Genomic DNA, 16,267 nt, shown 5'->3' with positions numbered 1-16,267 from the left:
ATTGTCAGAGGATACAGCAGGATATAGATCGGTTGGAGACTTGGGCGGAGAAATGGCAGATGGAGTTTAATCCGGACAAATGTGAGGTAATGCATTTTGGAAGGTCTCATACAGGTGGGAAGTATACAGTAAATGGCAGAACCCTTAGGAGTATTGACAGGCAGAGAGATCTGGGCGTACAGGTCCACAGGTCACTGAAAGTGGCAACGCAGGTGGATAAGATAGTCAAGAAAGCATACGGCATGCTTGCCTTCATCGGTCGGGGCATAGATTATAAAAATTGGCAAGTCATGCTGCAGCTGTACAGAACCTTAGTTAGGCCACACTTAGAATATTGCGTGCAATTCTGGTCGCCACACTACCAGAAGGACGTGGAGGCTTTGGAGAGGTCACCGAAGAGGTTTACCAGGATGTTGCCTGGTCTGGAGGGCATTAGCTATGAGGAGAGGTTGGATAAACTCAGATTGTTTTCACTGGAACGACGGAGGTGGAGCGGTGACATGATAGAGGTTTACAAAGTTATGAGCGGCATGGACAGAGTAGATAGTCAGAAGCTTCTTCCAGGGTGGAAGAGTCAGTTCCGAAGAAGGGTCACTGACCCGAAATGTTAACTCTGCTTCTCTTTTCACAGATGCTGCCAGACCTGCTGAGTGGTTCCAGCATTTCTTGTTTTTATTTCAGTTACTTGGGGACATAGGTTTAAGGTGAGAGGGGATGTGCGAGGCAAGTTTTTTACACAGAGGGTGGTGAGTGCCTGGAACCTGCTGCCGGGGGAGGTGGTGGAAGCAGGTACGATAGCGACGTTTAAGAGGCATCTTGACAAATACATGAATAGGATGGGAATAGAGGGATATGGATTCCGGAAGTGCAGAAGGTTTTAGTTTAGACAGGCATCAAGATCGGCGCAGGCTTGGAGGGCCGAATGGCCTGTTCCTGTGCTGTACTGTTCTTTGTTGTTCTTAACCCCTGATAACCCTTGATTCACTTGCCTAACCTTAAAACCTCCACCTTAAAAATATTCAATCACCCTGCCTCCACCACTTTCTGAGGTAGAGTTCCAACACTCAGAAAAAAATTCTCCTCATCTCTGTTCTAAAAGGGTGACCCCTAATTTTAAAACAGTGTCCTCTAGTTCTGGACTCACCCGCAAGAGGAAACACCCTCTCCAATTCCATCTTGTCAAGACTGTTTAGGATCTTATATACTTCAATCAAGTATCCCCTCACTCTTGTAAACACCAGTGAAAACAAGCCCATTCTGTCCAACCTTTCCTCAGAAGACAACCTGCTCAAACAGGTATCAATCTCGTAAACCTTCTCTGAACCACCTCTAATGTATTTACCTCCTTCCTTAAATAAGGAGACCAAAACTGCACACAGTGTTCGAGATGTGGTCTCACCAATTCCCTGTCTCACTGAAGCATGGCATCCTTACTTTTATTTTCAATTCCTCTCGTAATACAGGATAGCATTCCATCAGCTTTCTTTATTACCTGCTGTACCTGCATACTAACTTTTAGCGACTCCTCCACTAGAACACCAAGATCCTTCTGCACCTCGGAATTCTGTAGTCGTTCTTCGTTTAGTACTCTGCTTTTTTATTCTTCCTGCAAAAGTGAACAGCTTCACATTTTCCCACATTATACTCCATTTGCCAGATTTTTGTCCACTATATAACCTGTCTGAATCATCAGAGTCATAGAGCTATACAGCACAGAAACAGACCCTTTGGCCCATCGTGTCTGTGCCGGTCATTAAGCACCTAACTATTCTAATCCCATTTTCCAGCACTTGGCCTTGTATGCTTGTATTGGTCTGCAACCTCCTTCTGTCATAAGATCATAAGAACTAGGAGCAGGAGTAGGCCGTCCGGCCCCTCGCGCCTGCTCCGCCTTTCAATAAGATCATGGCTGATCTTTTCGTGGACTCAGATTCACTTACCCGCGCTCTCACCGTATCCCTTAATTCCTTTATTGTTCAAAAAGATATCTACCTTAGCTTTAAAAACGTTTACTGAAGAAGCGTCAACTACTTCACTGGGCAAGGAATTCCATAGATTAACAACCCTCTGGGTGAAGAAGTTCCTTCTCAATTCAGTCCTAAATCTGCTCCCTCTAATCTTGAGGCTATGCCCTCTTGTCCTAGCTTCACCTGCCAGTGGAAACATCCTCTCTACTTGTATCTTATCTATTCCCTTCATAATTTTATATGTTTCTATAAGATCCCCCCTCATTCTTCTGAATTCCAATGAATATAATCCCAATCTACTCAGTCTCTCCTCATAAGCCAACCCCCTCAACTCCGGAATCAACCTAGTGAACCTCCTCTGCACCCTCTCCAGTGCCAGTACATCCTTTCTCAAGTAAGGAGACCAAAACTGCACACAGTACTCCAGATGCGGCCTCACCAGTACCTTATACAGCTGCAACATAACCTCTCTGCTTTTAAACTCAATCCCTTTAGCAATGAAGGACAAAATTCCATTTGCCTTCCTAATTACTTGCTGTACCTGCTGACCAACCTTCTGCTATTCATGCACAAGGACACCCAGGTCCCTCTGCATAGCAGCATGCTGCAACTTTTTACTATTCAAGTAATAATCCTTTTTACTGTTACTCCTACCGAAATGAATGACTTCACATTTATTAACATTGTATTCCATCTGCCAGACCTTTGCCCACTCACTCAATGTATCTATGTTCCTCTGCAAAGTTTCACAGTCATCTGCACACTTTGCTCTGCCACTCATCTTCGTGTCATCTGCAAACTTTGACATCCTACATGTGGTCCCCAACTCCAAGTCATCTATATAAATTGTAAATAATTGCGGTCCCAACACCAATCCCTGAGGCACACCACTAGTGACTGATTGCCAGCCAGAATAGCACTCATTTATCCCCACTCTCTGCTTCCTGTTAGTCAACCAATCCTCTATCCATGCTAATACTTTACTCCTAACGCCATGCATCCTTATCTTATGCAGCAGCCTCTTGTGCGGCACCTTGTCGAAGGCCTTTTGGAAATCTAGGTACACCACATCCACTGGGTCCCCATTGTCCACCTTGCTCGTAATGTCATCATAGAATTCCAAAAGATTTGTCAAGCATGACCTGCCCTTCATGAACCCATGCTGCGTCTGCCCAACGGGACAATTTCTATCGAGATGCCCTGCTATTTCTTCCTTGATAATACACTCAAGCATCTTCCCCACTACAGAGGTTAAGCTAACCGGTCTATAATTCCCCATCTTTTGTCTACCTCCCTTTTTAAACAGTGGCGTCACATCTGCTGTTTTCCAATCTGCTGGGACTACCCCAGAGTCCAGCGAATTTTGGAAAATTACCGCCAGTGCACCTGCTATTTCTCCCGCCATCTCTTTTAGTAGCCTGGGATGCATTCCATCAGGGCCAGGAGACTTATCGATCCTTAGCTCCATTAGCTTGCCCAACACTACCTCTTCCGTAATAATGAATAATGTCCTCTTCACAACGTACTTTCCTACCTATCTTTGTTTCATCTGCAAATTTAGCTACCGTGCCATCGCTCCCCTCATCTAAGTCATTGATATAAACTGTAAAAGGTTGAGGCCCCAGCACAGACCACTGCAGACTCCACTCGTCACATCCTGCCAATCAGAAAAGGACCCATTTATACATACTCTCTGTTTTCTGCCGGCCAGCCAATCTTCTATCCATCCTACTATGTTATCCACTACACTATGAGCTCCGACATTGCGCAGTTAGCTTTTATGTGGCACCTTGTCAAATACCTTCTGGAATTCCAAGTACATCAACAGGCTCCCCTTTATCCATGTTACTCTTTCAGAGAACTCCAAAACGTTGGTTAAACATGATTATTTATTTATTTAGAGATACAGCACTGAAACAGGCCCTTCGGCCCACCGAGTCTGTACCAACCATCAACCACTCGTTTATACTAATCCTACATTAATCCCATATTCCTACCACATCCCCACCTTCCCTCAATTCCCCTACCACCTACCTATATAGGGACAGGTGGGGATGTCGTAGGAATATGGAATTAGGGTAGGATTAGTATAAAAATGGGTGGTTGATGGTTGGCACAGACTCGGTGGGTCGAAGGGCCTGTTTCAGTGCTGTATCTCTAAACTAAACTATATTAGGGGCAATTTATAATGGCCAATTTACCTATCAACCTGCAAGTCTTTGGCTGTGGGAGGAAACTGGAGAGAAATGGCAGATGGAGTTCAATCAGGGCAAATGCGAGGTGATGCATTTTGGAAGATCTAATTCAAGAGTGAACTATACAATAAATGGAAAAGTCCTGGGGAAAATTGATGTACAGAGAGATTTGGGTGTTCAGGTCCATTGTTCCCTGAAGGTGGCAACGCAGGTCAATAGAGTGGTCAAGAAGGCATACGGCATGCTTTCCTTCATCGGACAGGGTATTGAGTACAAGGGTTGGCAGGTCATGTTACAGTTGTATAGGACTTTGGTTCGGCCACATTTGGAATACTGCGTGCAGTTCTGGTCGCCACATTACCAAAAGGATGTGGATGCTTTGGAGAGGGTGCAGAGGAGGTTCACCAGGATGTTGCCTGGTATGGAGGGCGCTAGCTATGAAGAGAGGTTGAGCAGATTAGGATTATTTTCATTGGAAAGACGGAGGTTGAGGGGGGACCTGATTGAGGTGTACAAAATCATGAGAGGTATAGACAGGGTGGATAGCAAGAAACTTTTTCCCAGAGTGGGGGATTCAGTTACTAGGAGACACGAGCTCAAAGTGAAAGGGGAAAAGTTTAGGGGGGATATGCGTGGAAAGTTCTTTATGCGGAGGGTGGTGGGTGCCTGGAACGCGTTGCCAGCGAAGGTGGTAGACGCAGGCATGATAGCGTCTTTTAAGATGTATCTAGACAGATACATGAATGGGCAGGAAGTAAAGAGATACAGACCCTTAGAAAATAGGCGACAGGTTTAGATAGAGGATTTGGATCGGCGTAGGCTTGGAGGGCCGAAGGGCCTGTTCCTGTGCTGTGATTTTCTTTGTTCTTTGGAGCACCCGGCGGAAACCCACGCGGTCACAGGGAGAACTTGCAAACTCCGCACAGGCAGTGCCCAGAATTGAACCCGGGTCGCTGGAGCTGTGAGGCTTTGGTGCTAACCACTGCACCGCCCTAATGAATTCCGCATCCAGGCTACTATTGCCAATCTGATTGTTCCAGTTTAAATTTAGATTAAAATCACCCATGATTATTGCCCTACATTCATCAGAAGCACCCAATATTTCTTGTATATTTCGTCCTACATTGCGATTACTGTCCGGGGCCTGTTGACCACTGACACTAGTGACTTCTTTCCACTACTATTCCTCATCTCCACCCAAACTGATTCTGCATGCTGATCTCCTGAACCAAGGTCATCTCAAAGTCTTGCACCAGTGCCATCCTTGATTAACAGTGCTACCCCTCCACCTTTACCTAGTTTACTATTCCTCTTGAATGTCACATACCCCTCAATATTCAGGACCCAATCCTTGTCATTCTGCAGCCACACCTCCGTAATAGCTATTATGCACATTAGAGTCATAGAGTCGTACAGCAGAGAAACAGGCCCTTCGGCCCACCGTGTCCATGCTGACCATAATGCCTATCTATACTAATCCCACCTGCCTGCATTAATTCCACATCCCTCTTTGCCTTGCTCATTCAAGTACCTGTCCAGATGCCTCTTAAATGTTGCTACCGTTCCTGCCTCCACCACCTCCTCGGGCAGCTCATTCCAGATACCCATTATTCTTTGTGTGAAAAGTTTACCTCTTTAATCCCCTTTAAACCTCCTCCCTCTCACCTTAAATCTATGCCCTGTAGTTTTAGTCACCCCTACCATGGGAAACAGACTTTGGCTATCTACCCTATCTATGTCTCTCATAATTTTAGATACCTCTATCATGTCCCCTCTCAGCCTCCTTCGCTCCAGGGAAAACAGACTCAGCCTATCCCATCTCTCTTTATAACTCAAGCCCTCCAAACCAGGCAACATCTCTTACCCTCTGGCAGCAGAGCGGACCTGTGGGGAGAACGCCGAGTGCAGAGCCTATAAATCAACCCCGAGGATCGAGGTCCCGTCTCTTACCTTGCGGGAGCGGAGAGCAGTTGAACCTCTTCCAGCGCGCCAGAGTTTTGAAAAAAAATGCCAACATTGATGTCAGAGGAGAGCTGCAAGGTGATTGGTTGGTGAGTAGCAGCTGTTAGAATAAGGGGAAAGTTGGGGTTTTTCTGGTTAGAAAAAAAATCTCTGGTGATAAGGTGAGTACGACTAAAGTGTTTTTTTTTAAGGACTTTAAATTGAAATGGTTAGAACAAAGCTCCTAGTGTAATTAGTATTTTTTTAATTAAGGGAGTAACTAATTAACCTAAGGGTAAGTCACGGCAGGAGAGCTCAGCCCCGTGATCTGCTCCTCCTGCGCGATGTGGGATATCAGGGTCGCTTCCAGTGTCCCTGATGACCATGTGTGCAGGAAGTATATCCATCTGCAGCTACTGGCTACCCGCATTACGGAGCTGGAGCTGCAGGTGGATTCATTGTGGAGCATCCGCCATGCTGAGGACGTGGTGGATAATTGTGGGCGGCGCAGTGGTTAGCACCGCAGCCTCACAGCTCCAGGGACCCGGGTTCAATTCTGGGTACTGCCTGTGTGGAGTTTGCAAGTTCTCCCTGTGTCTGCGTGGGTTTTCTCCGGGTGCTCCGGTTTCCTCCCACAAGCCAAAAGACTTGCAGGTTGGTAGATAAATTGGCAATTATAAATTGCCCCTAGTATAGGTAGGTGGTAGGGAAATACAGGGACAGGTGGGGATGTGGTAGGAATATGGGATTAGTGTAGGATTGGTATATATGGGTGGTTGATGGTCGGCACAGACTCGGTGGGCTGAAGGGCCTGTTTCAGTGCTGTATCTCTAAAAAACTAAAACACGTTTAGTGAGGTGGTCACACTGCAGGTAATGGCTGCACAGGCAGAAAAGGGATGGGTGACCACCAGATGGACTAGTAGGCGCAGGCAGGTAGTGCAGGAGTCCCCTGTGGCCATCCCCCTCTCAAACAGATATACCGCTTTGGATACTGTTGGGGGGGATGACCTCCCAGGGGAAAGCAGCAACAGCCAAGTTCGTGGCACCACGGGGGGCTCTGCTGCAGAGCAGGGGAGGAAAAGGGTTGGAAGAGCTATAGTGACAGGGGATTCTATCGTAAGGGGTGCAGATAGGCGTTTCTGTGACCACAAACAAGACTGCAGGATGGTATGTTGCCACCCTGGTGCTAGGGTCAAGGATGTCTCGGAGCGGCTGCAGGACATTCTGAACGGGGAGGATGAGCAGCCAGAGGTCGTGGTCCATATTGGTACTAACGGCACAGGCAGGAAGAGAGATGAGGTCCTGCAAAGTGAATATAGGGAGTTAGGCAAAAGGTTAAAAAGCAGGACCTCTAGGGTTGTAATCTCAGGATTACTCCCTGTGCCTCGTGCTAGTGAGGGGAGGAATAGGAGGATTAGGCAAATGAATGTGTGGCTGAAGAACTGGTGTAGGCGGGAGGGCTTCAGCTACTTGGATCATTGGGATCACTTCTGGTGCAGAGGTGACCTGTACAAGAGGGACAGGTTGCATCTAAACTGGAGGGGGACCTATATCCTTGCGGGGAGGTTTCCTAGTACTACTCGGGAGGGTTTAAATTAGTCTTGCAGGGGGGTGGGACCCAAATTAGTAGTCTCTCCGATGAGACTGTTGAGGCAAATGTAGAGGTTAAAGCAAGCAAGTCCAGTAGGCAGTCTGGGACAGGGAGCGTGGAAGGTCTGATGGGGTAAACTGCATTTACTTTAATGCAAGAAGCCTTACAGGTAAGGCAGATGAACTCAGAGCATGGATCGGTACATGGGATTGTGATATTATCGCTATTACGGAAATGTGGTTGAGGGATGGGCAGGACTGGCAGCTCAATGTTCCGGGGTGCCAATCCTTCCGGCGTGTCAGAGGTATATAAAATTATGAGAGGCATAGCTAGGGTAGATAGCCAGAGTCTGTTTCCCATGGTAGGGGTGACTAAAACTAGAGGGCATAGATTTAAGGTGAGAGGGAGGAGGTTTAAAGGGGATCAAAGGGGTACATTTTTCACACAAAGAATAGTGGGTATCTGGAATGAGCTGCCTGAGGAGGTGGTGGAGGTAGGAACGGTAGCGACATTTAAGAGGCATCTGGACAGGTACTTGAATGAGCAAGGCATGGAGGGATGTGGAATTAATGCAGGCAGGTGGGATTAGTATAGATAGGCATTATGGTGGGCATGGACGCCGTGGGCCGAAGGGCTTGTATCTATGCTGTATGACTCTATGACAGAGGTGGAGGTAAGAGAAGAGGGGGAGTTGCACTATTAATTAGGGAGGACATCACGGCAGTATTTAGAGCGGATATCCCGGGGGGAATGTCCAGCGAGGCCATATGGGTAGAACGTAGAAATAAGAAAGGAGTGATCACTTTGATGGAATTATACTATAGGCCCCTCAATAGTCAGAGGGAAGTGGAGGAGCATATATGTAGGGAAATCAGAGATAGGTGTAGGAATTATAGGGTTGTAATAGTAGGTGATTTTAACTTCCCTAATGTTAACTGGGACTGCCTTAGTACTAAGGGATCAGATGGGGAAGAATTTGTTAAGTGTCTCCAGGATAGTTTTCTGAAGCAATATGTGGATGGTCCTACTAGAGAAGAGGCTACACACGACCTCCTCTTAGGAAATGAGGATGGGCAGGTGGTTGATGTGTCAGTGGGGGAGCACTTGGGACCAGTGACCATAACTCGATTAGCTTCAAGATAGTTATGGAAAAGGTCCTCAGGTTGAAGTCCTAAATTGGGGGAAGGCTAATTTCGATGGCATCAGACAGGAACTCTCAAAAGTTGAATGGGAGAGGCTGCTTGCAACTAAAGGGACGTCTGGCAAGTGGGAGGCTTTTAAAAATGAGATGGGAAGAGTTCAGGGCCGGCATGTTCCTGATACATGGAAGGGCAAGGCTGGCAAGTTTAGGGAACCTTGGTTGACGAGAGGTATTGAGGGTCTGGTCAGGACAAAGAAGGAGGCATATGTCAGGTATTGGACTACACTTAAGAAGGAAATTAGGAGGGCAAAAAGGGGCCATGAGATTTCCCTGGCAGAAAAGATAAAGGAGAATCCTAAAAGATTCTACTAGTATATTAAGAGGAAAAGGGTATCTAGGGAGAGAGTAGGTCCCCTTAAGGATCAAGCTACGGGAAATGGGCGAGGTCTTAAATGAATATTTCTCATTCGTATTTACCATGGATAAGGTCATGGAAGCTAGTGAGTTCAAGGGAGGGAACAGCGATATCCTGGAGCATATCAACATTACAAAGGAGCCAGTGTTGGAGGTTTTGAAGCGCATTAAGAACAAAGAACAGAGAACAGTACAGCACAGGAACAGGCCATTCGGCCCTCCACGCCTGCGCCGATCTTGATGCCTGTCTAAACTAAAACCTTCTGCACTTCCGGGGACCATATCCCTCCATTCCCATCCTGTTCATGTATTTGTCAAGATGCCTCTTAAACGTCGCTATCGTACCTGCTTCCACCACCTCCCCCGGCAGCAAGTTCCAGGCACTCACCACCCTCTGTGTAAAAACAATTGCCTCGCACATCCCCTCTAAACTTTGCCCCTCTCACCTTAAACCTATGTCCCCTAGTAACTGACTCTTCCACCCTGGGAAAAAGCTTCTGACTATCCACTCTGTCCATGCCACTCGTAACTTTGTAAACCTCTATCATGTCGCCCCTCCACCTCCATCGTTCCAGTGAAAACAGTCCGGGTTCATCCAACCTCTCCTCATTGCTAATGCCCTCCAGACCAGGCAGTATCCTGGTAAACCTCTTCTGTACCCTCTCCAAAGCCTCCACGTCCTTCTGGTAGTGTGGCGACCAGAATTGCACGCAATATTCTAAGTGTGGCTTAACTAAGGTTCTGTACAGCTGCAGCATGACTTGCCAATTTTTATACTCTATGCCCTGACCGATGAAGGCAAGCATGCCGTATGCCTTCTTGACTATCTTATCCACCTCCGTTGCCACTTTCAGTGACCTGTGGACCTGTACGCCCAGATCTCTCTCCCTGTCAATACTCCTAAGGGTTCTGCCATTTACTGTATACTTCCCACCTGTATGAGACCTTCCAAAATGCATTACCTCACATTTGTCCGGATTAAACTCCATCTGCCATTTCTTCGCCCAATTCTCCAACTGATCTATATCCTGCCATATCCTTTTACAATCCTCATCACTGTCCGCAACTCCACCAACCTTTGTGCCGTCCGCAAACTTAGTAATCATACCAGCTACATTTTCCTCCAAATCATTTATATATAATACAAACAGCAAAGGTCCCAGCACTGATCCCTGCGGAACACCACTAGTCACAGCCCTCCATTCAGAAAAGCACACTTCCACTGCTACCCTCTGTCTTCTATGACCGAGCCAGTTCTGTATCCATCTTGCCAGCTCACCTCTGATCCCTTGTGACTTCACCTTTGTACCAGTCTGCCATGAGGGACCTTGTCAAAGACTTTACTGAAGTCCATATAGACAACATCCACTGCCCTTCCTTCATCAATCATCTTCGTCACTTACTCAAAAAACTCAAATCAGGTTAGTGAGACACGACCTCCCCGTCACAAAACTATGCTGCCTCTCACTAATAAGTTCATTTGTTTCCAAATGGGGGTAAATCCTGTCCTGAAGAATCCTCTCTAATAATTTCCCCTACCACTGACGTAAGGCTCACCGGCCTATAATTTCCTGGATTATCCTTGCTACCCTTCTTAAACAAAGGAACAACATTGGCTATTCTTCAGTCCTCTGGGACCTCACCTGTAGCCAATGAGGATACAAAGATTTCTGTCAAGGCCCCAGCAATTTCTTCCCTTGCCTCCCTCAGTATTCTGGGGTAGATCCCATCAGGCCCTGGGGACTTATCTATCTTAATGCTTTGCAAGACACCCAACACCACCTCCTTTTTGGTAACGACATGACCCAGACTATCTACACTCCCTTCCCTAGATTCATCATCCACCAAGTCCTTCTCTTTGGTGAATACTGATGCAAAGTACTCATTTAGTACCTCGCCCATTTGCTCTGGCTCCACACATAGGTCTCCTCCTCTGTCCTTGAGTGGGCCAACCCTTTCCGTGTTTACCCTCTTGCTCTTTATATACGTATAAAAAGCCTTGAGATTCTCCTTAATCCTGTTTGCCAATGACCTTTCATGACCCCTTTAGCCGTCCTGACTCCTTGCTTAAGTTCCTTCCTACTTTCTTTATATTCCTCAAGGGCTTCGTCTGTTCCCAGCCTTCTAGCCCTTACGAATGCTTCCTTTTTCACAATATCCCTCGTTATCCAAGGTTCCCGAAACTTGCCAAACTTATCCTTCTTCCTCACAGGAACATACCGGTCTATGGATTCTAATCAGCTGACGTTTGAAAGACTCCCACATGTCAGGTGTTGATTTACCTTCAAACAGCCGCCCCCGATCTTAATTCTTCAGTTCCTGCCTAATATTGTTATAATTAGCTTTCCCCCAATTTAGCACCTTCACCCGAGGACTACTCTTATCCTTATCCACAAGTACCTTAAAACGTATGGACTTATGGTCACTGTTCCCGAAATGCTCCCCTGCTGAAACTTCGACCACCTGGCCAGGCTCATTCCCCAATACCAGGTCCAGTACGGCCCCTTCCTTAGTTGGACTATCTACATATTGTTTCAAGAAGCCTTCCTGGATGCTCCTTACAAATTCTGCCCCATCCAAGCCCCTAGCACTAAGTGAGTCCCAGTCAATATAGGGGAAGTTAAAATCCCCCCCCCCACTACAACCGTTTACCTCTTTCCAAAATCTGTCTACATATCTGCTCCTCCACCTCCCGCTGGCTGTTGGGAGGCCTGTAGAAAACCCCCAACATCGTGACTGCACCCTTCCTTAGATTGTTCTTGGTCCTTTCCCATAGCCAACCTATGATAGAATGATCACTGTCCCCTGAATGTCTCCTACTGACAATTGATCCACTTGGCCCATCTTATTCCCAATAAACAGGTCCAGCAGTGCCTCTTTTCTCTGTTGCAGTCGATTGATATCATCCTCACTGTCTGCCACACCTCCAAATTTGGTGTCATTGCCAAATTTTGAAATTTTACTCTGTATTCCAATATCCGAGTCCTTTATGTGTAGCAAAAAAGCAGTGGGCCTATAGCACTGAACTTTGGGGAACACCACTGTCTACCATCATCTAGTCTGAAAACAACCATCTACCATGACTCCCTGTTTTCTGCCCTCAAGCCAATTTTTTATCCAAGCTGACACTGATCCTCTTATTCATGAGCCTCATTTTTGGTAACCAACTGTTGTGATTCTTTGTCAAACGCGTTCTTAAATCCAGTTAGATTAGTTGAGCACAATCTGACTTTTACAAATCTGTGCTGGCTATCCTTAATTAACAGAAATCTTTTCAGGCGCCTGTTGATTTTTTTCCCCCTTAATTATTGTTTCTAAACCTTATCCATCACTGATGTTAAACTGACTGGCCTGTAGTTACTAGGAATGCCCTTTCTTGAATAATGGTGACTCATTTGCCACTTCCCTATCCTCTGGCACCTCCCCCATTTCTAGGGAAGATTGGCAGCCGTTCTGCCTTCTTCACCCTAACTTCCCTGAGCAACCTGGAATGCAAGCTCTCCAGACCAGTGACTTGTCTATTCTAAGCATAGCCAGCCTTTGCAGTACATCCTGCCTATCAATAAAATTTTCTGTAACCTGAGAACATTAGGGATGAATTAAGTCGAGCTGTGTGTTTCTGGAGCTTGTGAAACACCATTTTCATGATGGAACTATTTCGTTGCAGGTGTAAGGAGCACCGTCCCAGTCCGTCTGCAGACTAGATCTTGGAGGTTTGTTGGGTTGGCTGCTCTTCAGTGCAATTTCCCTAAAATTAGACAAACCAGTGCAGAACATCACAAGAACACAAGAAATAGAAGCAGGACTAGACTATATATCACGTCGAGCCTGATCCACCATTTAATATGATCGTGGCTGATATTATGCTTCAACTCCACTTTCCCACCCACTTGCCATATCTCTTGATTCCCTGAGAGACCAAAATTCTCTATCTTAGTCTTAAATATATTCAACGATGGAGCATCCACAACCCTCTGGAATAGAGAATTACAAAGATTCACAACCCTTTGAGTGTCGTAATTTCTCCTCATCTTAGTCCTAAATGATTGGCCCCTTATCCTGTGCCCCTGTGTTTGATTTCCCAACCAGCGTAAACAATCTCTGTGTTCACCCTATCCGGCTCCTTCAGAATCTTGTATGTTTCATGATGTTGCCTCTCATTCTTCTAAACCCCAGAGAATGTAGGCCCAATTTACTCAGCCTCTCATCATAGGACAACCCCCTCTTCCCAGGGACCAATTTCGTGAACCTTCGCTGTACCACCTCCAATGCAAGTGTATCTTTTCTTAAATGTGGAGACCAAACTGCACACAGTACTCCAGTTGTAGTATCACCAAAATCCTGTACAAGTGCAGCAAGGCTTATATATTCTTGGGACATTGAAACCGGCTCAGGGGGAGATGGGACCTGTACAGGCTGGATGGGTTGTACCTGAACAGAGCCGGCACTGAGTTCCTTGCGGGACGTTTTGCCAGTGCTGTTGGTTAGGGTTGAAACTAGTGTGGTGGAGGATGGGGACTTGAGGTTAGACTCAGTTGGGACAGAATCAGAAATGAAAATGGAAGACAGAAAGTTAATGGATGAGTCTGGAAGACAGAGGAAACAAAGGTTAAAAAATAAAAAAAAGGAGTAAAGCAAATAAAGCAGATGAGCTGAGGGCACAAGTAGACATGTGCCATTATGATATCATAACTATTACAGAAACATGGCTTAAGGAGGGACAGGATTGGCAGCTCAACGTTCCTGGTTATAGGGATTTCAGTCACGATAGGGAGGGGGATAAGAAAGGAGGGAGAGTGGCAATTTTGGTCAAGGAAACTATTGCAGCTGTGAGGAGGGATGATATGTTGGAAGGTTCATCAAATGAGGCCGTATGGATTGAGCGAAGGAACAAAAAAAGGGCAGTCACACCGCTGGGAGTGTACTATAGACCCCAAACAGAGGGAGATATAAGAACAGATATGAAGGCAAATCTTGGGGAAGTGCAAGAACAATAGGGCAGTAATAGGGTATTTTAACTACCCCAATATTAACTGGAATAGCTTTAGTGTGAAAGGAATTGAGGGAGCTGAATTCTTGAGGCGAATTTCGGAGAACTTTTTTGCCCAGTATGTAGTAAGTCCAACCAGAGGGGGCACAGTTTTAGACTTAGTTTTAGGAAATGAAGATGGGCAGCTGGAAGGAGTGGCAGTGGAAGAGCATTTTGGTGGTAGTGATCATAATTCAGTCAGTTTTAACATAATTATGGAAAAGGACAGAGATTTAACAGGAGTTAGAGTTCTCAATTGGGGCAAGGCCAATTTTACTAAACTGAGGAGTAATTTAGCGAAAGTGGACTGGAAACAGCTACTTGAAGGTAAATCAGTGTCAGAGCAGTGGGAGGCATTCAAAGGAGAGATTCAAGGGGTTCAGAGTAAACATGTTCCCACAAAGAAAAAGAGTGAGGCAGCCAAATCTAGAGCCCCATGGATGTCAAGGAACTTTAAGGGTAAGATAAGGCAGAAAAGGAAAGCTTATGTCCGACACAGAGAACTCAATACTACAGAAAGCGGAAAGGAGTATAGAAAGTGGAGGGGTGAAATCAAAAAGGAAATTAGGAAAACAAAGAGAGGGCATGAAAGAATATTGGCAAGCAAAATCAAGGTGAACCCAATGATTTATTTTTATTTATTTTATTTAGAGATACAGCACTGAAACAGGCCCTTTGGCCCACCGAGTCTGTGCTGACCAAGAACCACCCATTTATACTAACCCCACAGTAATCCCATATTCCCTACCATCTACCTACACTAGGGGCAATTTACAATGGCCAATTTACCTATCACCTGCAAGTCTTTGGCGGTGGGAGAAAACTGGAGCACCCGGTGAAAACCCACGCGGTCACAGGGAGAACTTGCAAACTCCACACAGGCAGTACCCAGAATTGAACCCGGGTCCCTGGAGCTGTGAGGCTGCGGTGCTAACCACTGCGCCAACACATTAGAGTAAGAGGATAACTAAGGAGAGAGTAGGGCCCATAAAAGAGCAAAAAGGTAACCTATGTCTCGGGGCAGAAGATGTCGGTACGGTTCTTAATCTATACTTTGTGTCTGTCTTCACAAAAGAGGGGGACGATGCAGATATTGTAGTTAAGGAGGAAGAGTGTGAAGTATTGGATGTGATAAACATAGGGAGAGAGCAAGTATTAATGGAATTAACATCCTTGAAAGTTGATAAATCACCAGGGCCGGATGAAATGTATCCTTGACTGTTAAAAAAAGCAAGAGAGGAAATAGCAGAAGGTCGGACCATCATTTTCCAGTCTTCACTGGATACAGGTTGGTGCTGGAGGATTGGGGAATTGCTAACGTTCTACCTCTGTTTAAGAAGGGAGTGAAGGATAGACCGAATATTTACAAACCAGTCAGTCTAACCTCAGTAGTGGGCAAGTTATTGGAATCTATTCTGAGAGACAGGATAACCTGTCACTTGGAAAGGCCCAGGAATTGTTCTCCTTGGGTCAGAGAAGGCTGAGGGAAGATCTGATTGAAATGTACAAAATTTTGAGGCGGTCTGGATAGAGTGGAAGTGAAGGGTCGATTCACCTCAGCAGAGAGGTCAGTGACGGGGCACAGATTTAAAGCGATTGGTAGAAAAATTAGAGGGGAGATGAGGAAAAACTTGTTCACCCAGAGGGTAACTATATTAACTTTGCATCAATTGGGGAAAAGCCAGCTTCAATGAGTTAAGAATGGAGCTGGGCCGAATAAATTGGCATCAAAAGTTGACAGGAAATAAGGTAGCTGAGCAATGGGCTACCTTCAAAGAAGAGATAGCTTGACTGTGCCCGAACTATGTTCCTTCGAAGGGGAAAGGTAGGGCAAATAAATCCAGAGAGCTCCCTGGATGACAAAAGGGATAGAGATTAAGATGAAGAAGAAAAAGTGTGCTTATGACAGATGTCAGGTGGATAATACAATGGAGAACCAGGCTAAATATAGAAGGTTCAGAGGGGAAGTGAAAAAGCAAATAAGAGA

The 16,267-nt window shown here is 45.9% G+C and overlaps 1 protein-coding gene across 5 annotated transcripts in view; it reads left to right on the top strand.

The window, feature by feature from the left end:
• Positions 1-16,267, top strand: part of LOC137384161 (crossover junction endonuclease EME1-like) — a 77,914-nt gene that overhangs the window by 7,516 nt on the left and 54,131 nt on the right. For 3 of the 5 annotated variants that reach the window (XM_068057761.1, XM_068057764.1, XM_068057766.1), the window contains exon 2: positions 5,942-6,213. The exons of the other annotated variants lie outside the window; for them this stretch is intronic. The gene's annotated coding sequence lies outside the window, so the exon portion shown is untranslated. The remainder of the gene's footprint in view (positions 1-5,941; positions 6,214-16,267) is intronic. 5 annotated transcript variants of the gene reach the window in all.

The sequence above is a fragment of the Heterodontus francisci genome, chromosome 26, assembly GCF_036365525.1.
Source record: "Heterodontus francisci isolate sHetFra1 chromosome 26, sHetFra1.hap1, whole genome shotgun sequence".
In the NCBI taxonomy this organism is placed as follows: Eukaryota; Metazoa; Chordata; class Chondrichthyes; order Heterodontiformes; family Heterodontidae; genus Heterodontus; species Heterodontus francisci.
This window is presented reverse-complemented; position numbering and strand designations above follow the sequence as displayed.